This window comes from Aplidium turbinatum, chromosome 2 (assembly GCF_918807975.1).
Source record: "Aplidium turbinatum chromosome 2, kaAplTurb1.1, whole genome shotgun sequence".
Lineage (NCBI taxonomy): Eukaryota > Metazoa > Chordata > Ascidiacea > Aplousobranchia > Polyclinidae > Aplidium > Aplidium turbinatum.
This window is the reverse complement of record NC_137473.1, coordinates 29695869-29719019: the sequence shown is the minus strand read 5'-3', so window position 1 is coordinate 29719019 and position 23151 is coordinate 29695869. Positions and strand designations below refer to the sequence as shown.

Here is a 23151-nt window from a genome sequence, read left to right as displayed (position 1 = left end):
ATTAACTGAATGGATAAGATCACTAACGAAGAAGTGTGGAGACGTTCTGGGTGTACCCCTGGCGTCCTCATCACAACTATTAAAAAAAGGCAAATGACATTTATCGGGCATGTCTACCACTAGGGTGAAGTGAAAAATTTTTTTTTTGGATAAATCTTTAAAAATCAGTAGTTTTCAAGTCCTGACAAATATGCCAAAAACACCAGAAAAAATGAATTTGGGGGGTTGCCACCATTTTCCAACCGGCAACCAGCCACTAGGTGTCTCAGGTAACCCCAAAACATGAAAATCTTCATAACTTTTGAACCGTACATGCTAGGAAGGTGGTTTTGGGTTTAAAAAAAGCGGAATTGCCATGTTCCTATCTAACTTCTAAAAACTTTTTGTTGTATTTTTACAAATAATGAAGTTATTGAACAAAAACCGAAATTTTACCATATGCGAAACAATAGGCTTGCCTATGATATTAAGGAATATTCTGCCATTGTAGAGTAGTTTGTTTAGCATGCAAAGATAATGTTTGCTTTTCTAGGAAAAATATTGATTCAGCTGACTCAAGATGATCGAAGAATCATGAATCGATTCTATTTGAATAAGCTGACTGAAGATGACCGTTTAGGCCGAAATCGATTTCAGGTTTTATATAAAACAGTGTAATGCTGACTCCTGCGATTTTACTTTTGCATTTAGCCTAGTCAGGTGTCACCTCACCATCATGATTTATTTTGACCAATCACAGCAATTTGTCTCTTAGTGACCTGTGATCAAGTTTATGACCTTGGGCATTGGATAAATCTTGAAGATGGAATCTTATGAAGTTTGGGTGATTATATGAAGTAGATGTTACCTCAGACGGTGCATCACTAGTCACTATTTATCATAGTGCAATACGTAGCCTATCTAAATGCAGATATCTCTGTAGTGTGGTTTTGTTGAGGATTCAAACGTTGCCTAATCCTAGTCTCCTTTGCAGACTAATTTAAGTTTAAGTGTGTTACTGGTTAATGGTAATTGTACTGTGGTTGTATTATTTCAACTTCTCAATTCTCATGGAAATACGAAGAAATACCGTAAAAGTGCTACACAGTGGCCACACATTTTCCAGCATCAATGGTTTTTCCAAAGGTATTTTATCAACAAAACGGGATGTGATTCGTCGCTGTATTCACTTCAAAAATTTCAGAAGTGTGGATGTTGCTGATATTGTTGCCAAAGAAATTACTGAATGTTGGGTATGGTGCAATGTGTACTCTTTACATTATGTAACTGTTACCAAAAAAATCCATGACTTGGTGACAAACTTCAGTTCTTTGGATCTTTGGTCAAAGAAGAAACGAACAGATACATTCTTGAAAAAGGAGGAAACTTTTATGTCTGATATTGACACGTTATTTAATGTATTCTGTAAAGACCCACGACAAAGGAGGAGTTTAGAAATAGAGCAAAAGCTTAAAATGATCGATTATGACTGCAAATTTTATGAAGATTAGAGCAGTACTCAAGCTATGAAATGCCTTGATACCTCTGTGTCACTGGCTGAATCTGATGTTATGTTCATTCGCCGTTCAGTCAATCCTTTCATACCATCAAGTTCATTACTACATGATAAACCCTCAACATCTGTAACTGCCCACTTATCTGAATATGAGTCTGGATCAAGTGCGATTGTAGCATCTTCATCCAAATCTGAATGTGAAACTGCAGTTAGGCTCACAGTTGAGCAAAGTAACCAAAATCGGAAGAAATGGCCAAATCTTGCAAAGATAAGTGAAAGATATCAATTGTCAGATCGTGCTGCTGCTGTTGCAAACAGCGTGTTGCAAGATGTTGCTCTCATCACAGATACAGACGAAATCGGTTAATAGTATACTGCTTAAACGTATCAATCGTTTATTTGAATCAAAACCTGAAATCCCAAACCAAATCCAATCTGATGTTAAGTAAAAACATCGGTTAAGCGCATACCGCTTAAAAGAATAAGTCGGATAAAAGCATCAGGATTTGCTTCTAGTTTGCATACTTCATTCATTTAATCGTATAATTATACCCGTTAGCGAAAAGAGAATGTCTCTTTTTTGCTTCGCATTATTGTCTGCAACCTTCAAAGGCGAAATGAAGCAAAGGTGAGACAGACGCATGCGCTCAAAACAAAGACAAGTGTCTGTAATCCCAGCCATAATCTTATGTGCTAGACATCGCACTACAAAGAACCAATTTTCGCACAGTGGGGCTTCATCAAAACAGAAGAGCACACAAAAGGAATAATCACACTAAAGAAGTTTAAATGCTTTTGATGTCATCCGTCGGCGACTGGCCTTCCAAGGAATGGACATGGACAAATTATTTCAGCTTAAGATGGAAGTGTTGGAAAGCATGTCCAAAAGTTTTTACCAGAAAACTTTGGAGAATTTTTTTTAAATTGCTGAAAAAAAGTAGCCTACTTTTGTGAAATGCAGTGCATAATTTCATTTGTGCAGTTTTGTTCAGTTGAAGAACATTGCAAAATAATTATTTTACCAGACAGCGCAAAAGACTTGAAAAAAAAACTTTGCGATTTCAAAACAATGTGTGTGAGTCGTGTTTTTCTACCATACCACTATTCTCGTAGGCCACATTCCATACTCAAAACTACAGCTGGTACGAGCTAAAAATAGCACGCGTGACTCAAAAACTTCAACGGTCAAAGTAGGGGGGTGTGTTATTTGACGAATTTCACGATGGCAACGTGGTACGGTGCTTAAAATATGTGGAGTAGTATCCAAATCCGGAATATGAAAACAATTATCATATTGGACCACCCTAACCCCCATGTACATGCCCCCTGAAAAGGGGGTATCCATAAATTCACCAAAATATGAGTTTTTAAGCCTTTTTACCAAACGACGTGTATTTTGGCGGTATTTATGGTGCTCCTATAGGGGTTTTCGGGGTCTGTGAGTTCAAATATGGCATTAGAAATTACCTCCAAAAATCCAATATAATGGTAATCCAATATGGCGGCCAAAATGGCGCTTAGAATGGGTACTTTCGTAAAGTATAACCAAACATAGTCATGTAATATGTCGAATTATAGATTTTCGGGGGCGTAGAATACGAATTCATGATTATTTCAAACGAAAAATAAGCTGATAACAACATATTTTCAAACTTATGACGAATATGTAATTGAGTATAAAACACAGTATTCAGCTCTTTGTTAAATTCATGCCGTCAAGAACAGAATTTAAATCAGTCATCGTAACATCCGCTTTGCAACTCAAATTACTCAGGTAAGCTCTCAGATTGGCTCCATAAACAGAAGATGGCAACTTTTTATGGTCTTTCAATAAACGAAAAATATCACTTTGTGTTAAAACTGAGAGTGCAGTGTCACGGGCGTATCTGATCTCGAGGTATAACCGCTTCTGTTTCTCAATCTCTGTTATATTACTATTTAGAATCTCATCCACATCAGAGTCCTTCGTAAAAAGACCGCCTTTTTTTCAGTTCGTTTAAATCATTATTTCGTCTTTTATCAAGTGCTACATTAGCTATTTCTTTGTCGGAGAGGCCCTGTTGTTGCAAATGCTTCTGTTGATCATCCCAGGCTTTCATTACGACGGGAATCGTAAACTTTGCAATGTTGCCATATTGTCGGAATGAACCAGAAGATTTGGATTCTATCAAATCCTGTGATTTGGCCTTTACTTGAACAGTCGACGCACACTTTAAGTTCTTGGCGCTTCGTTGTTTGAGTTCATAATTTATGAATCCTACCACTCGTTCTGAATCCAGATTGTGTATAGGGGCACTTTCTAGTTTTTCCGAATCCATTCTAGACAGAGCAATCTCCGATACCTCATCTGAAAGTCCAAATCCAAATATGTCCCCTTTCTGGCGTTGGAAACCATCCGCTAGTTTTGGTAATAACATAGTAAGAACCTTAATCACTTCAGGACTTATTCAGTGTTTGGAAAGCTTCTGTTAGCTTTGAATACTTAGTAGTTTTTGCCCTAGTGCAGGGATGGCCAAATAATTTTGGCCATGATCCACTACCGCCAAATTTGTCAACTTAGAGATCCACAATGAGCTGAAGATGTGCATTTTTCCTTTTTGTATCATACAAAAACATGCAATTATTTGTGTACATCTAAAACAAGGCGTGTGCTGTAATAAACAGGTGTGGTATTAGTGAGGAAAATGGTGAGTGCGCAACCACTACTCTTTAAAAATGCCCAAATATAATTATTTTAAAAATTTAAAAAATATTTGGCAACACTTTTACACTCCGTTTGTCAGATATCCAGCCGAGTTGGCGATCCCTATACTATGAATCCCTGATAAAAGCCTTAAAAGTAAATAGGCCTTATAGACTAAAAAAAAAAATTTAAGTAAATTTAAAAATAAATACTTTGAAATTCTTTTCAGAGCCAACTTGAAAGATCCACAAAAAAGTTGAAAAGATCCGGAACCGGATCGCGATCCGCCATTTGGCCATGCCTGCCCTAGTGTTTTTGCCCTTTGAATACTTAATGAGGGATAAAAAAGGTTCTACCAGATGCAATTCAATCAGTGCTCCTACAACGTACATTACTCTCATGAAATCTAGTTCTAGAAAACATCTTACAATACAAGCGAGCTGGTTTGTTACTTGCTCAAATTTTTGTAGAAATCTATTCACGTCTTGAAGATGGTGAACAACTACAGAGCAAGTGAGTGTCAACCGATTAAATCTTTCATCTTTTAAACATACGGAAAGATTCTTTTTCGGCGCTATGAAGATATCAAAATCCACTGCTCTGTTCCAAGGCTTATGATTGAAGTCGTGGTTTACGAGCCTTGTTATGCAATCGAGTGCTTGCTCGGTCACACTTGAATGTGTATTACTTGCTTCAACGAAGAATTTTGAATAGATTTTGTCCTTTCCAAAAGCGTTATCTATCTCTGCCCATAACCTCGTGATTATTCTATTGAACATCAATGTTGGATGCACATTACAGAAGAGGTGATCAGGGATGTGCCCAGTCTCAAGTCTTTCAGCTACAAGTTTCTCTACCTCTAGATTGTGCGAAGTCTGATCAGTAAGAATGAAGTCAAGTTTTTCAAACAGAAGTTTGGTGCTGACTCCACTAGCAGCTGATAACACATTTAATACGGCAATCTTCAGTTCTGCTAGGTTTTCACGAGTCTCGGATGCAATTGGCAATGTTGGTAGTGGTCGAAACATGCCATTTACCGTTACACTCTGAACTGAGAAGGACCCAGCTCCTTGCTTTTTTGATCCGTCATCTGCGTACGTAACTGCAGATTTTTCATCGCTGTCCATCATCTGTTTTACGATTTTATCTAACGCCAAAGCTTCTAAACTTCGCTCCACCTGTTTCACGTTGCGCTTATCAGGCAACGTATCTCTGTCTATTTCATCGGGAGACTCATTATGAAGTTTCCATTTTCGACCAAAAACCTTATTGCCGATGGTCACAACGGCCGCTGCCGCCTGTGTTTCTGACATGTGGTTGACGCTTTTTAATTCGTCCATTGCCTCGTAAATCTCTGGACGCACTTTTTGTTCACCTAAACGGATGTGGCGATACTGCGCTGGCATTTTATCATGTTCATCAGATATACTGAGACAAAAATTGAGCTTTCGTTTCTTTCTGTGTCCTCTTAAAACTTTCTCGGAATCACTTACTTCATACTCGCTTCGGTTTTCTTCAGCTGATTGTTCGGAGGAGCCACTTATCTCTGCTTTCTCTTCCAAGTATGATTTTTCTAAGACAGACGTCTGGCGCGATCTGTCGATACTTTGCATATCCTGAGGATATTGCAAAACACAATGCAAAATAACAAGCATAATTCATCAGTATGAACATAAATAAATACTCAGGTATATTCATTGCGCATGCCAGGAAAGAATAAGCCTACTTTTGGGATCAAATTCGAATTCTATGCCCTCGAAAACTTATAATTCGACATATCCCACAACTATGTTTGGTTAAAATTTACAAAAGTACCCATTCCAAGCCCCATTTTGGCCGCCATATTGAAAATTCTTAGGAATTTTTTAATGTCATATTTGAACACACAGACCCTGAAAAGCCACATATGAGTAAAATAAATACCACCAAAACGCAAGTGTAATGGTGAAAAGGCCAACCATCTCATATTTTTCTGAAAATAGGGTACCTTATGTTCAGGGGGCATGTACATGGGGGTTAGGGGGATCGTACGTCGAATTTTCATAAATATTCTAGACTTTGATACTGCTCCACAAATTTTTAGCAGCGTACGGTATGAATCGACAATTAACACACCCCCCTAGTCAAAGTTCGCGTTGTGACGTCACAGAGATCGGTGAGATGAAAACAAGTCCGATTGCTGCAGTTTGCAGAAAAATGCTTTGATCATACCTGCTCAGCCAAGTCAGCAAAGCTGGTCCTTTTTACATTGTTTCGACGTCTGCAGATGATAAATCAATGTAAAAAGGACTAGTTTTGCTGGGTGGAACATACAGTATAGTGTTATGTAACACAGAACTAGTAAACTCTTTAAAGTTTAACCATAATTGTAAACAGTTGTAGGAAGCATCAGTTGTAATGTGCGTTGCAGCCTAGTCAGCACAGACATCTTCCCAACAATTACGCCCATTCACAATAAACCTTTTTTTTTTAGTAAATTGGTTAAACGAATCAATCGTATAATCGTATCAAAACGTCTGGCAAATAGGGGATTCGATTAAGCGATTTCGTCTGTACTGATAAAGCTTGTGTGATCGATCGTAGCAAGCTGCAAAGAGAAAGGCAACGCTGTAGAAAACAAATTAAAAAAGAGGAGCAGCAGCATTTCAATTTAGTAAATGCCATTTACTTCGATGGTCGAAAAGATGCTACACTCACGATGCTTGAAGGGCCAAATGGAAAGCAGTACAGATCGCTAATGCTTGAAGAACATATATCTGTGATGGGTGAACCAGGAGAGTACTACCTGACTCACCTTTCTCCTACTGACGGCAGGGGTCGTACAATTGCAAATGAGCTTTATAAATCACTTCAATTTATAAATCACCCACAATCACTTGTGATTGTGGGTACAGATGGTACAGCGTCCAATCGTCCATGACAGGCCGACACAATGGCTGTATACGAGCTTTAGAAGAGCTGCTGAACAGGCCATTGCAATGGGTGGTTTGCATGTTGCACGCATGTGAACTACCCCTACGTCATGTTTTTTTAGAGTTAGATGGTTCGACTCAAACCCCAGATACATTCTCTGGGCCAACTGGCAACATGCTGGATGGAACAGTGTCTGATTGGCCTGTGGCAGATTTCCGTAATATTCCAAGTACCAGCTTTCCTGAATTGATTCAAGACATCATTGATGACCTAAGCACTGACCAATATTATGCTTATAATATTTGCTTGGCAGTAATTCTAGGTAATGTGGATGCAGACATACAATTTTTGGAGATAGGACCAATTGTGCATGCAAGGTGGTTGACCCTTGGATGTCGTATACTAAGATACTACACATCACTTCCCGAACCATCCAGAGATTTGGATACACTAGCTCAATTTTGCATCAAGGTATACTTTCCCACCTGGTTCCAAATTAAAGCCTGCAGCAAAATAACGGATGGATTGAAAAACTTTTTCAGTTTAATGCAACGCATCATCAGGTTTCCAGTTAAAAGAGTTAAAGAAACTGCATTAAAGGTTATTCAGAGGAATGCCTTCTTTGCACACCAGGAAAATGTTATCCTAGCAATGTTGGCTGACGTGGATGAAGACATTAGAAGAGCGGCTGTAAATAAAGTGCAGTCTCTACGAGGAAACCTTCCTTCGTTCCGCATCGAAAATGGTGATTTTGCGGAGGGCTTTATGAGTTTTAATGGGGATGACCGGTCGGATCTGCACAACTTGACCATTAGAGAGTTTTCATTGCCAGTTGTAAATTTAAAAGCAAAAGCATACCACAAGATAGTTAACTTAAATCAGGGGTCGGCAACCTACGGCCCGCGGGCCAGGTCCGGCCCGCCAGGCGCTTCGTTCCGGTCCGCGAGCAGTTCCAAGCAAAAGTACGCAATTTGGCCCGCGACGATAAATAAGTTGTTTTTCGCATGCTAGCATCATAGTGCAACAAAACCACGGATAGGCTACTACCTCGTGCTACAAATTATATGCTTCATTGCACACGTTTCATTTTTGTGCAAAAGTTTAACGAGACTGATTCAATAAGATGATGCAATCTTGAACAAGCCAGATGACATCACAATGCTGAAAATCAAGAAAAAGGAGATTTTTGCTGGAAATCAAGAAAAAGAAAAAGGGAATCACACGACTGTGATTGCAACTGGTTGATATATTTCAAAATTTAGATTCCAACAGTTGGTAGGAGTAACGATGGCAAAACGCAGAAAAGTGGATTTGGAGAAACGAAGTTTTCAGCAAGAGTGGACTGAGAAATACTTTTTTATCGAGCATTATGGCAAATACATTTTTATCGAGCATCGAAGTTTCACGTTATTTCTCCGGAAGTGTTTTACAAAGAACATGTATCTGCAACCCTATTTCCGAAATTATGAGATAATGCGAAAAAAATTGCATCCATGTTTGGGAACACTTATTTTTGTGAACAATTATTTTCCAAGATGAACTTTGCAAAAAATAAACTTCGATCACGTTCATCTGATGAACATGTTAATGATGTTTTACAAGTTTCTTGTTCCAATATCAAAACTGACTTAGACAATTTGGCAAAAAAATGCAAAATACATCAACATTCACATTAAATTGTTGTCTCTCCGCACAATTGTCTTCTCACTCCGCTCATTGTCGCCGCACAATTGTCTCTCCGCACAATTGACGATCTGACGAAAAGTTGGCTGATCACAAACTTTCTGCTTCATACGAACGACATTAAATTGTTACACACATTTATTTATTTAATAATCGGTTTGAAAGTAATAAATTCCTTTTATCATATCAATGAACATATTATATAAGCATGAATAGGAGTGTAAAACGCCGTGCAATTTAAGGGTAAGATATTCGCGTTTCAGAAAAGCTGTCCCGGCAGTTACGGCCCGTCAGTATATTTTATTTTATCAAATTGGCCCGCGGCTCAAAAAGGTTGCCGACCCCTGACTTAAATGCTGAAGAAGTTCAGGAACCACCAGCTATAAAGAACTTGTCCAACGATGAGATTGAAGCTATACGAGCTCATCCACTAAACCTTTGTCATCCATGTCACAACCAGTGCGTAGAACGCCATGTGAAAGTTGTCACAGAAGTGTCTTCTCAAGTTGCAGGATTTCAAAGACGAGATGGCGTTATACGCCAGAAAATCAAGTCCAGCAAACTAATGAAGAAATTTGACACAAAAAAGCAATTTTGAATGAAAACTGGTTGAACACTTCTTTGTGTAGGCCTATGTTGTGTAATTTTTCGTGTGTTAATGTTCCTTGCATTTCGCCAACTTCGCTGTTGTTGGTTGGATAGCTGGCAAGTCGCGTAATTGGTTGCCAATTTACTGTATTGTATTTTCTGTGCAGATCTGACTATGATCTTATTACGTTGTAGGTACGTACTGTATGTAAACAGCTATGCTACTGTTTTGCATACCGTAAATTTTCGGTTTTTGTAAGTAAAATTGCAGAATGTTTTATTTAAAAACTGAAATCGATTTCGACCTAAACGATCATCTTGAGTCAGCTGAATCAATATTTTTCCAAGAAAAGCAAACATTATCTTTGCATGCTAAACAAACTACTCTACAATGGCAGAATATTCCTTAATATCATAGGATATTGTTTCGCATATGGTAAAACTTCGGTTTTAGTTCAGTAACTTCATTATTTGTAAAAATACAACAAAAAGTTCTTAGAAGTTAGATAGGAACATGGCAATTCCGCTTCTTTTAAACCCAAAACCACCTTCCTAGCATGTACGGTTCAAAAGTTATAAAGATTTTCATGTTTTGGGGTTACCTGAGACACCTAGTGGCTGGTTGCCGGTTGGAAAATGGTGGCAACCCCCCAAATTCATTTTTTCTGGTGTTTTTGGCATATTTGTCAGGGCTTGAAAACTACTGATTTTTAAATTTCAAAAAAAAAATGTTTTTACTCCACCCTAGTCTACCACAAATGCCAAACGCGAAATTGAACATTCCACAATGATGCCCGGGCGACTTCCTGGTCAGAGGCACCGCGTTTGGGAAATCTTCAAACATCTTTCAACATGGAGAAAGCAAGATTTTTTAAACTTAGTAAGAACTATGGACAATCGATCGTTGTGGAGACTCATGGTAGCCATACGGTAGCCAACACCTTATTAAGGCATGGCCGATGGTGATGACTATTCGAAAACACCAATTTGGGAAAATCCCACTTCGGAGACAGCCTCTTTCGGAGATTTCTAAAATCTCATAGGGGCATCTATTTATTTAAAGGAATTAGCTTACAATAGATGTAGGTCTCAACTAAAGTCTTAAGCAAAAATATTTGTCAAATTTTGACATGAACAATAATTAATCAATTAATCAAATGAAATCTCAGCAAAAATGTCTCAACTAAAGTTGCTAGATATCGCTATACCTATACCCGCAAGATATCAGCTAATTTACATCTACCTTAAACTGAATTGCTGAAACAAGAACTTTCTTGTTTGCATGGGTAATTTGGGTATGATAAGGTAAACACAAAAACTGCCTACCCAAATGATTCATAAGAATTCTCCAAATATACAGAAGCCGTCGCTGGATTCAAGAAATCACCGGATCGAATTCTCCGAAATGGGCCATTGTGATATAAAAAGCCAAGCACGTTGGGAAATTTACATACAAAATACAAAAATAATTGTCATGAATACAAAGCGACCAACCAATAGCTACGGTACTCTAAACCATGCAGCAAATGTGCACTATGCGGTAACCAACTAACCATGGACCTCTATTAAATGTAAACCAAACAAAACTTTCAGTATCAAACATAAATTAACTTGCCAAAATTACGGGATCTACATCGTAATAATAATAATCGTGCTTTTATTTGCGTCCATTACGATAACATACAGTACACTGCGATCACAGATGTGATACAACAGATGACTCGAAGCAGCGAAGTAACATAATATTATAGTCTTGGAGGCAGCTGCTCCCCTTACTTTGGCTTATCATTAAGTGTCTTTGTCGAGACACAGCCGAGTGCTCGAGAGTGGTGCGAACCCACGTCCTTTTGAACGCCGCGCAGATGTTCTCATCACTCGGCTACACAGCCGACGTGTACAATATGTCACGTGTACTATATGTCACAAGTACTATATGTCACAAAAACTATGTAGGACAAACCATGACAAAGTTTTCCACACGTTGGGCCATACAGATTTATTTGGAACAGCTTTAATTACTCTCATAAATCCAGTGACAAGTAGCATTATTAAAACATTATGCAAAATTCCACAACATTGAACTGAAAAAGAAAACAGCCAAACAACACAACAAACAATATAAATAGGTCCAAACATAGGTGTAGAGTTTTAGAAATTACCGGACCGGGATTGAGTTATATGAAAACATCAAACGTATAAACATCAAGTAAAAAAAAATGACAACCAACGAAAGAACTGAAAACAGCGAAGCAAACTAACATACAACAATTCAACCACAAAACGTATTTTTGCGAACCGATGTTTTCGCAACAAATTCTGCTTTTCTCTGTCGAAGCCATCGACTTTTTCTTTGTGTACTGTACATTAATGGAATGGCCCGTTTCGGCGATTCCGATTCGGAGAGTTCCCTATTTGGAGACAGCCTTTTTCGGAGAGTTCCCTATTCGAAGATTTTTGAATTTTTTTTTCAAAAATCGGGTACCGTAGCCTAGTTATCCCAACCAGTAAAAATTTGTTCCAAGAACCCAGTTAGCCTAACAGTTCATTTTTACATTGTAGTAACAGATAACCAAATGTGTGGCCTATCGTCTTAACGTCGCTAAACGTTGAAATACTGTAGCCTAGTTATTCTGACCAGCAGAAATTGCCGTTTCTACATCGTTTTAACGTCGCTAAACGTTGAAATCGTGTAGAAAAAAGAACTTTAGCTGACTAGGATACGCATACTAGGATATTCCACAATATCGTTTCGTTTATAGTTGAAATTATCGAAGCTTTAGATGAGTGGGGTTTAAACCTAACCATTGAGATCTAAAAACTAAAAAGCGAATTAAATTTATTTTTGAACTATTAATGTTTGCTCAGATAAAATTGACATGTATCCTGCGTCGCCTTCTGCATGCAAACTTAAAATATATTAGAATCTTCAACTATTACAAAATTCTAAATCCAACGAAGCCTTCTGTTTATTTAGAAAATTTTGTATTTTATTCCACAATATCGATTCTTTTATAGTTGAAATTCTCGAAGCTTTAGATGAGTGGGGTTTAGACCTAACCACTGAGATCTTAAAACATATTTATGACACCGGAAAGACCTTAGTGATATGGTACGTTCCATATTCATAACTTCACCAAAGAAAACCGGAGCAGAAGAATGCTCACTCCACAGAACAATTAGCCTTGTGAAAAAGTGAATCACCTAACAAACATCTTACTCCGAATCATGATGATGAGATTGAGACCAAAACTACAATCGGAAATTTCAACAGCACAGTTTTTATTTGTTCCAGACAAAGGGACCACAAAAGGTGTAACTACTGCACTGATGAGACCGGGAGGTCGAAACAGTGTGCACTGTCTGCAGATAAAAGAGAGATGTATGTCTGATTCTTTTGTTTATTTAGAGAATTTTGTATTTTATTCCACAATATCGTTTCTTTTGCATTCTTGCATTTTATCCAGTGTTTACCTTTGAGTGCCTCCCAGACGACAAAATCCGTCATTTTTACATTGATTCAACGTCTACAGACGTTCGAATCAATGTAAAAATGACGAATTTTAATGTCTGGGTTCGTTCAAAATATGTGTTTTACATCAAAACAACAGTTTTCATGATTAACAATAGGGGTTAATGAGATTAAGTCTCAGCGAAAACGTGTCAACTAAAAAAAGACAGTTAGGGTCATTTCATTATAATTTTAAGAGAATTCATGATTTTTTCCACAGGGTTCTTTAATATTCATTATTTTTTTATATGTTAATCAGTGCAAAAAATGATGAACAATAAAAAAAAATTTTTTGAAATTTGTTGAGTGGTTTTCGAGATATAGTCCAGGCCTCGAAACTGAAGGCGGCCATCGCGGCCATGGCCGCGATTAAGCTACAAAAACCAACATTTTGTCCGCCGGGTCTCGCCCTTCCGTCGGCCGCATTTGTCCGCCATGAAGTTGCGAAAAAAAAAATTACGCAAACGGCCTTGTGAATAAAGTACTTTGCCACTTATAATCACAAAGGATTAGAAAGCAACCAAAGCACCCGATAAATCACAATGCACACTGTCTATGCTTGAATTGTTATCATTGATTGACCCAGCAGGACGGTGATGTCTGACATAAGCAGGATGCAAGTGACATCACAATATACTTTATTGATGCGATATATTCAGTCTTCGAAATTAGCGTGGGCAATGCGTGAATGGATCATTCAACGTTGTTAGATGTCAAATTAATGTAAAACAAACGTAATTTTCTTATTGGGCATTGTTGTTACGCAATATAACACGCCGAAAAATTAAATCGATTTGTGCTGACTCGAACGTTGAATCAACCTAAAATTAACTTACTTTTCTCCCCGTGATTTATTTAAGGTGAATTACGTGTTACGTGCGTATCTTGTTGCTGCTCGCTTTATCGCTACTTTTGGTATTATTACACCACAACAAATCAAACAGTGCGGTAGTGATAGACTACTCTAGTATATTTTTCGCTTCTTGTTTTACATGTTTTAGTACAATTGTTTCGTAATAAACGTTTACAGCAATTGCCGAGGCAATTTCAACTTTTGTCGTTTGGCCTCGGCAACGTTTCTGCGGAAGTAAAAATGTGCTAATTTTGAAGACTGTACGTTGATGCGTGTCGAAGTTCCGATGGCCGCCATGTGCTTGTGATTGGCCGCCGAACAGCTTGCTTCAGTCGGACACGTTTGGCCGCCGGAAAAAAAAAGTTGTTTCGAGGCCTGTAGTCGTTGGAAGTTTTCACCACTAGGTGGCGATTTTATGACCGAGCGAGGTGGTCCAGCAAGTCTTTTTGTTAATATATGATATGTTAGTGAAATTTTGGAGTTATATTGGACGATGAAAATTGTCACAAAATGAGCTATGTGAGGAAAATGGAATTAAAAGCATTTGCCGAGTATGGGGATAGTGACAAAAAATTAATTTTGTGGAGATCTGAACTCAGATACACTCACAAAGAGTCAGACCTATCAACAATTTGTCTCCATCATGAAAAATTATTTCTTGGAATTGTCTTCGAAAGAAAGTTTTCTAAATGTTGTAATATACTTAATGCACACAAAAACAAAGCAAAAGGAACCCACAAAATATCAATAAAAATTGCTGAAAAAATGGAACAGAAAAACTTATTTGTCATACCAGGATGGAGAATGTGTGCGTCTTGTTACAAGACCATTTCAGCACTGGAAATACCACGTGTAGCTTCATCAGATGATGACAAGAGCATAACCTCAGACGATTCAGTGGATGCTGAATACTCCAGTGAATTGAAAAAGATAGTCAGTAAGGCTAAGGTTAACAATACGTTGGATGCACTTGACTTATCACCAATGCATAGCTCACATGGTCTCTCAAAACGCCGTAGAACAGATCAAGGGATAGAAAAAATAAACACAGTTAAGAAGAAGCTAGGGGATTTGTACAGTGGATTGCTTGAGGTAGAAGAGATTTCAATGAAGGAAGATAGTGTCATTAACATGAAAGAACTTGCCCTGTTGAAGAAAAAGGCTGCTGCACATGATAGATTAAATGAACTGATAAGAGATAAATTACAAGCCACCAAATCTTACAATGAGCAAAAACACATTCTCACATTAATACCGGAAAACTGGACAATTTCTGAAGCTGCAATTTATTTTAAAGTTTCTGAATATCTAATCAGAGAAGCAAATTTATTACGAAAAGAGCATGGCATACTGGGACATCCAACACGCAAAACAAGGTTTGGAATTGATAATGAAACGGTGAAAGCTGTATTGAAGTTTTACCAAGATGATGAGAATAGCAGGATAATGCCTGGAAAAAAAGACTGTGTTAGCATTGGTAAAAATATCTATGAACAAAAACGTTTGCTTCTTTGCAATGTGAAGGAACTGCATGCCAAATTTTTGGAAAAGCATCCCTTCAAACAAATAGGAATTACCAAATTTTTTTCCCTGAGACCAAAGTGGTGTGTTAATGTTTCGTCCAGTGGAACGCATTCAGTATGTGTATGTGTACATCATCAGAATGCTTTGCTATTAGCTAATGCTGCACACACATCAGGTAACGATGACTACAAGTCCTTAATGGCAAAGATAGTGTGTAATGTTGATAATAGAGTTTGCATGATGCATCGGTGTGACAACTGCCCTGGAAAGGAATGTCTTCGAGAATATTTGGAACAGGTCACACCACTTGCCAAAGATTCTGATGAAGAACAAGAGATTAAGTTCCAAAGGTGGCAATCAACAGACAGATGTAGCCTTGATACACTAATTCTGCCTCGTTCTAACTTCCTTGATTCATTAGTGACTGCAATAGATGACTTAACTTCCCATTCGTTTCTGGCAAAATGCCAAGCAAGATTTCTCAAAAAACAGAAGGAGGAACTTGATGACAAATCTGCAATTCTTTTGTTAGATTTTGCTGAAAATTATCAATTTGTGATACAAGATGAAATACAATCGTATCACTGGAATCAAAGTCAGTGTACACTACATCCGGTGGCTATGTATTATTTGGAAAATGGTGAGATTAAACAACAATCCCTGTGTATTATATCTGATGATTTGGATCATGATGTCGTATTTGTGTATCAATTGATGGAGAAATTGTCAACTTATGTTGCCACGCAATTTCATAACAAGGTCAAAGTTCTGAAATATTTCTCTGATGGATGTGGTGGACAGTACAAAAACTATAAAAATATGATGAATCTCTGTTTTCACAAATCAGATTTCAAAGTTGAGGCAACTTGGAACTTTTTTGCCCACAAGTCACGGCAAATCTCCTTGTGATGGGATAGGAGGTACTGTTAAGCGTACGGCCGCCAGAGCAAGTTTACAACGTCCATGTCATAACCAAATTTTAACTGCAGAATCATTGTTTAAATACTGCAAATCACACATGACAGGAATAACTTTCTTTTTCTTTGAGCATTTTACTTTGAAAAAACAACGTATTGTAATGGCCAAGCGTTTTGAACTTGGATCAACAATTCCTGGTACCCGTTCCTTTCATCATTTTCAACCCCTTTCTTGTTCTTCTATTGGATACAAGAGAACAAGTGAGGATGAACATTTTGCTGGAGTGCACACATTTAATGCTGTACCAAATGTTATTAATATATTGGATACAAATGTCAATGATTATGTTGCTTGTAAGTTTGATGGTCAATGGTGGATAGGTCTTGTTGACGAAATTAATCAAGAAGAAATGGATGCACACGTTATGTTCATGCATCCACCTGGACCAAGTTTAGATTTCAAATGGCCGACTGATAAAGACCAATGTTGGGTTCCATTTACAGAAATTATCTGCATAATTTCAATACCATTTGCAGCAACTTCAACAGGACGTACCTTTCGAATCAGTGACAGTGACCGGAGTAACATTGTTGCTAATTTTGATTAATTTGCACCTTGTCAAAATAATAACAATTTCTTCATTTGTCTGCTTGAACCGGGACCTTGTATTAGTTATTTGTTTCAAGATCATTGATTTACAGTGGCTTACAGCTACAGGTATGAAACTCATTATGACAATAGTAAAATGTTTTAACATTTCATATTCAGCTGTGTGCTTTTTAAGATAGCAGAAATGAAAATAAGACATTATTTGTATTTTCGGTTAGTATTTGATGACCGCTATTTACACAAAACCTTGGTATTATCACAATAATTTAATTAATGATTAAATAGTGAATAAAGCATATAGTGCATACATAAGGCATATAAGGCATTAAATAGTGAATATATACTGTCACAATAATTTAATTAATGATTAAATAGTGAATAAGGCATCAGGTATATACATCATTCATGCAATAGCCTATAAATTTGATGAGTTAATAAAAAAAAAATTATTTCTTAACAATGTTAAAAAGTAATCCATCTGTTAATTATACAGTATGATACTTGTATAAATTTTGCATGAAATTTACAAGATTACTTGTAAGACTCTTAACTTTCTCTATGGTCAATACTAAATTATAAATCGCGTTTCCTCTTCCCAGGCACTAGATCTAAAGGTGGATGGGAAGAGGAAACGCGGTCGTCCAAGAAGAACGTGGAAACAACAAGTGAAGGATGAATTTAAAAAAGTCGGACTGAAGGAGGAAGATGCAAGGGACAGGGTGAAATGGAGAAAAGGGATTAAAACAATTGCTGCGCGGAAACAATCGGCCACCCCCACTAGTGGGGAACAAACCGACGATGGATTATGATGATGATGATGAAATCATGTATTTCCTAATAGAATAGGATTAATAGATCATGATTAAAAAAAAAATAAATTCCCAAACTTTTCCAAACATGCCAAAAAGGGCTCCAGAAGTTTGGCATATGCAAAATCTGGAAATTGATTTTGAAATGCTATTTAGACCCACTTAGGTTGATCTAAATGCATTTTAGACCTCAGAATTGGATTCCTTGACCCCAAAAATAGGGAGATACATATATTTACACTTCAAAATGTCACTAACATATCATATATTAACAAAAAGACTTGCTGGACCACCTCGCTCGGTCATAAAATCGCCACCTAGTGGTGAAAACTTCCAACGACTATATCTCGAAAACCACTCAACAAATTTCAAAAAAATTTTTTTTATTGTTCATCATTTTTCACACTGATTAGCATATATAAAAAAGAGAAATTTTTGAGGACCCTGTATTTTCTCTCTTAAAATTATAATGAAATGACCCAGTAGTCAAATAGTGTTTGCCTAAGTTAAAACCTAAGTGGCAGTTTAGAATAAACCTATAATTTTTAAATAATTGATTTTTAAAATGAATAATAATTAATAATAATTTTTAAAAATTTTTTAAAAAATCTCTGAATAGGAAACTCTCCGAAAAAGGCTGTCTCCGAATAGGGAACTCTCCGAATCAGACTCGCCGAATAGTAGCAGACCAGTACATTAAGCACACACACGTGGTTTAGCCTGGTTTGGATCATTGTTGACCTCAAATACGGTACGTCTTGATTAGAGATGTAAATGCAAAAAAAAACGTTTTTTTTTTTAATAAAACCTGTTTTTTTCAAAAAAAAATTGGGCCAAAAAAAACAAGCGTTTTTTTTTTCATGTTTTCCTGGAAAAGTTGCAATTTTTTTACAATTTGCAGCTTAGTTTCATTATAGTGCTCTTGAAAAACATTAAACTAGTAAAAATGGTTTTATGGTTGGGCTGAAATTTTTAAGTGTTTGTGCTTGGCAGCAGCATATGTTTTTTGCATAGTCCTACGTTGTTTCGCTTTCTTTTTCATTCTCAGGCATGTTTGTGGCAGTAGACCTGACAAACATTGAATTAATGCAATTTGACACATGACATAATGTAGATGAGTTAATTTCTTTTTTCTTTTATGGAAGTTAGCCTACGGTGTTAGATTAGTATACCGGGACTGGTTATTCTTGTACACACACATTAGGTTGAGGAAATTTTGGCAAAAACAAGATGGCAGTATTGAGAACACACATTACCTTGTTTGTGGTAATTTACTAATGCAAGCTATTGCCAATAGCTTGTTTAAACATGTTTAACTGATAGCTTGACAACGATGTATATGCTTTATAAATGTTGAAACAGAAGTATTCTTTTCGTGTGTTGTAGGCCTAACTTGTAAGGTCTTAGACACTTTGTCATTGATGCTTCTTGCAGATCATTTGTGACATAATGCAAGAGATCTTATCACTGATATTTTTAGCTGTCAAAAGTACGTGCATTTCTCAGAAAAGGTTTAGGTTAATATTCCTTTCAAATGCCCACCACCCATGTTGACTACTTGTCCGCCCCGATAGCTCAATTGGTTAGCGCGTCACTTCTGGAACGAAGAAGCTTCAAGATCAAGCGGCGCTGGTTCGACTCTTGGGGTGTGCGCTTGAGCAACGCACGTTAAGGACTGCTCTCCATTCAGCGGCATCTAATGGATGGAATAGTTCCCCTGTAACAAGAATTCAACAATCGGAAACTTCACTCTGTCAATCTCGGTGACCGGGCCTGCATCAGTGATTCAAAGCCTCTACAAGTATGCGAAACTGTCAGGATTAAGCTCTTCAAGAAGCTTTCCCAGTCCGAGGATAAAAAATTCAGATCAATCAATCAATCAATGTATTGCTAGTAACTACCAATCCTGAATAAAGAAATTTTCCATTTAAAGTGGAGTTTTTCAGCACTGCTCAGTGTTCACATAGGGAATAAATGCTTCATAGTACTTTTCCTGACAAGTATAAAGTTTTACCCATATTCCCGCAATGCAGGATAAAAATACAAAACAAACATCAAAGATGAAAACTTATTTTATTTGGGAACTAAGCCTACTACTTTTGAGATAAAAAGAAATTAACCTCTTGTGGTTACGCACCGATAAAATCATGATGCGTAACTTTAAAAAAAAAAAATTATTGGGTAGATGAAAGATTGACGAAAAGTTTGGCAAAAACAGAAAAGTGCTAAAGTCTCAAAGTCCTGCAAACTAGTTCAAATTGGATGGATAAGCGCAACCATATTTCTTTTAAACATGTGTATGACAGCACAATGGTGTGATTAAGATAAAACAAACACGACTATGACATCACAAAGGAGTATTGAACCTCTTCAGGGAAAATAAAAAAGCATCCAAATGTTCCATCTTTCAATACATTTAAATGTGATTTGGGCTAAAAGTTGGGACTTTAGCACTACACTGCTTTTGCCAAACTTTTCATCTATCTTTCCTCTACTCAATTCAAAAAATTAATTTTTTTAAAGTTACACATCATGGTTTTATCGGTGCGTAACGACAAGAGGTTAATTTCTTTTTATCTCAAAAAGTAGTAGCCAAAACCTGTTTTAATGTTCATAAACAGATAGCCCACCTAGAAAACATGGGGTAGAGCTAAAAATTATCCAAATATGATGAGCGGTTCTTGAGATATTGCCGTGTTTCTATTGCTTAAGGATCCTTATCTATGAAGCCACCTAGCGGCTAAGGTTATTTCACTTATAACTCGAGAACCGCTTGTGTGGTTTTCATCAAGTTTGCACCAAATGCACATCAACTGGAACAACCTCTTGACGTTGTACTCGAAAAGGTGTGGTGTGCTGGTCAAAAGTGCCTTTGTGAAGCAGAGAAGCAGGACACTGACCACCAGGTCCAAACATGCCCATTAACCAAAATCATAGGCGCCTAAGCTGTGGGGGCCAGGCCCCCACGCATATTTCTGTGTGAGAGCAACTTTTTATGCTATATTGAATTATTGATATATAAAACAATAGATAAACTAGCGATTGGCAGCAGGAAAACATTTTATAAAAGCAAACCGCAACAGCTTCGCGATAAATAATCACTAGAACGAGTTGCGATGGGACAATCCCACACCAGACAACAAAAAATCTGTCATGTTTACATTGATTTAACGTCTGCAGACGTTGAATGAATATAAAAATGACTGATTTTGCTTCCTGGGACATAGCAAAAATCTACCATTTTGTGTCGATTCAATGGCATCAGATGCTAAATGCACCCCAAAACAACATAATTGGCTACGTAAACGCAGCGTGCGTTTAGCTTAATGCGCTTGCAAACAGACTCGATGTCGCTTTCGAAAGTCGAAACCTCAGCAGTGAATTGCCGCGGCAGTAAATCACTCGCTGTGAAAATGAACTTGAAGTCTGGGCTCGAGGTAACCAACGCAACAAGCGCTGGTACAAACCGCATTGCGCACACGCGGCATAATCAACGCAGCAACGGACTCGCGCAAACTGCATGGCGCACACACGACCGTTGCCAAAGAAACCCGATCAAAGGCAGGAATATTTGTTTCATCTGCAACACGCAAACGGGCGTTTTACAGCGAATTGAATGCAGACAGTCATAAGTTGCGATATTGTAGTAAAAAGGGAGCAATGTCAAGTCGGAAACTTGATCAAACGTCTCCCCGGAACTATTTTTCAAGGGCTGTTTACGGATGTCAGCAACTTTTAAAATTTATTCAAGGTGACGTGCTGTTAAATTGATGTAAATATGAATGATTTTGCTTTCAACAGGTATATTTTCAAAAACGTAACGTTGGCGTCACATGGGGGGGGGTCTTTCGAAAAAACAGCGTTACGTAATATTTGAACGCTCCCTTACAGTATATCTTTTAGTAAATCTTTTCGTCTCTTGTTTCATGCTAATAAATCTAGTTCGTTGCTAAACTTTATGTGGTGCTTAACTTAAAGAGTCGCAGTCCATCAACCGCTAGCCAACGCAGAAGCATGGCATGTGTTTTGGTCGAGTTTTGTTTATAATAATTAACGGTAGGTCGAAGTCGAACGTGGCGATAACTCCGAGTGTGGCAATAAAAGCAATCCTAGTGTGACGACATAATTACGTCATCCATCTGCGTGACATTTTGCTGAATTTACGTTGCTGCTGATAAAACACGCTTTCGCCCCCACGGCCAAAAAAATAGTTAGGCGCCTATGACCAAAATCCAAGGTGGCTTCGAAACTGTACACGAGTGTGGTACTGCATTTAACAACTGGCTGAACCAAATTACGGACAATACTTGAGATGTGCCAACCATAGGGCACTGTTACTACTATTTGAGACAATGAGATCTACAAAATTGCAATGAAACAATATACCAGACATATAGTCTGATTTGAAATAAGTTATACGAGTTATGAGACTGTTTGTTTGTTGAAAGAGACGCTATTGCAATGAGTTTACCCTAATTGCTGCATATTGTGACATTTAACGTTAAAATAGGTAAAAAAAACAAAAAAAAACAAATAAAACGAATAAAAAACAAAAAAAACGATAAAAAATAAACAACAACAAAAAACGTTTTTTTACATCTCTAGTCTTGATCCGTCTGAGTGTGCTGAACAATCGTTCGGCCTCACAAGACGTGCATGGTAATGTCAAGTACAATCGTATGAATATTGCCACATTTGGAAACATGATTGATAAGGTGTCGTCTTCACGAAGTTTAACGACATTGTTGCGTTCTTCCAATGACAACAACTGTACGGTTAATCGGTTGTTAATGGACCCTAAACCTCAGGCGTTGTTGTAACATGCTGCGTACGAAACGAACTACATTGGTGTGAATTTGAAACAAATATATTTTGAATAATAAAATTAAAATGAAAATATAAATTAAAATAAAACTAAAAAAAAAAGAATTGAACAAGGAAATATTTGACACATCGCAATACAGGCAACAATAGTGATATGCAAACATATCAGCGAAAATAGGCTCCAATAACAGGGAGAAAGAAACCTGGCACCATGAAACAAACGCTTGTGGAAATCACCGAAAAAAATTTTCTATCGTAACTCGTGAACAGAGTTCCCTTTAAATATTTTTCAACTGCCCGGAAGCATAATAATTCCTTTTGTACGCGTTTCAATCAACCACTGGAACAGTGTGGCTGGACATCACATTGGAATAACTTTAAGCGACCCCCACCTAGAACTACAATCTGATTGGTCGGTCGGTGGAAACGTATGCAAAGCAAAAATATGCTTCCCGGAAAGTACTATTTGCCTTCATGCTCTTTAACTCCTCAAGAAAAGTATTTTTGGTTATACTTGTACGCTGATACCTTCCGCGGGCCGCAAATAACAGCGTGGCGGGCCGCCAGTTGGTGACCCCTGGTGTAGGCAATAGGCATATAGCTATATATTGACTAAATAAACCGTTTTCATTTCAGGATAAAAATTTTAGAATTACGTTTATAATGAGCACAATAAATGCGACTATACAAGAATTGTTCATAGCAGGGAAGACCGCCAGTGAAATATGCAAAGTGTTGAAGGCT

At 37.5% G+C, this 23151-nt stretch overlaps 1 protein-coding gene across 3 annotated transcripts in view; it reads right to left on the bottom strand.

The window, feature by feature from the left end:
- The window catches only part of LOC145786740 (poly(U)-binding-splicing factor PUF60-like), a 160853-nt gene that overhangs the window by 84648 nt on the left and 53054 nt on the right, over nt 1-23151 (bottom strand). The gene's annotated exons all lie outside the window — the stretch shown is intronic.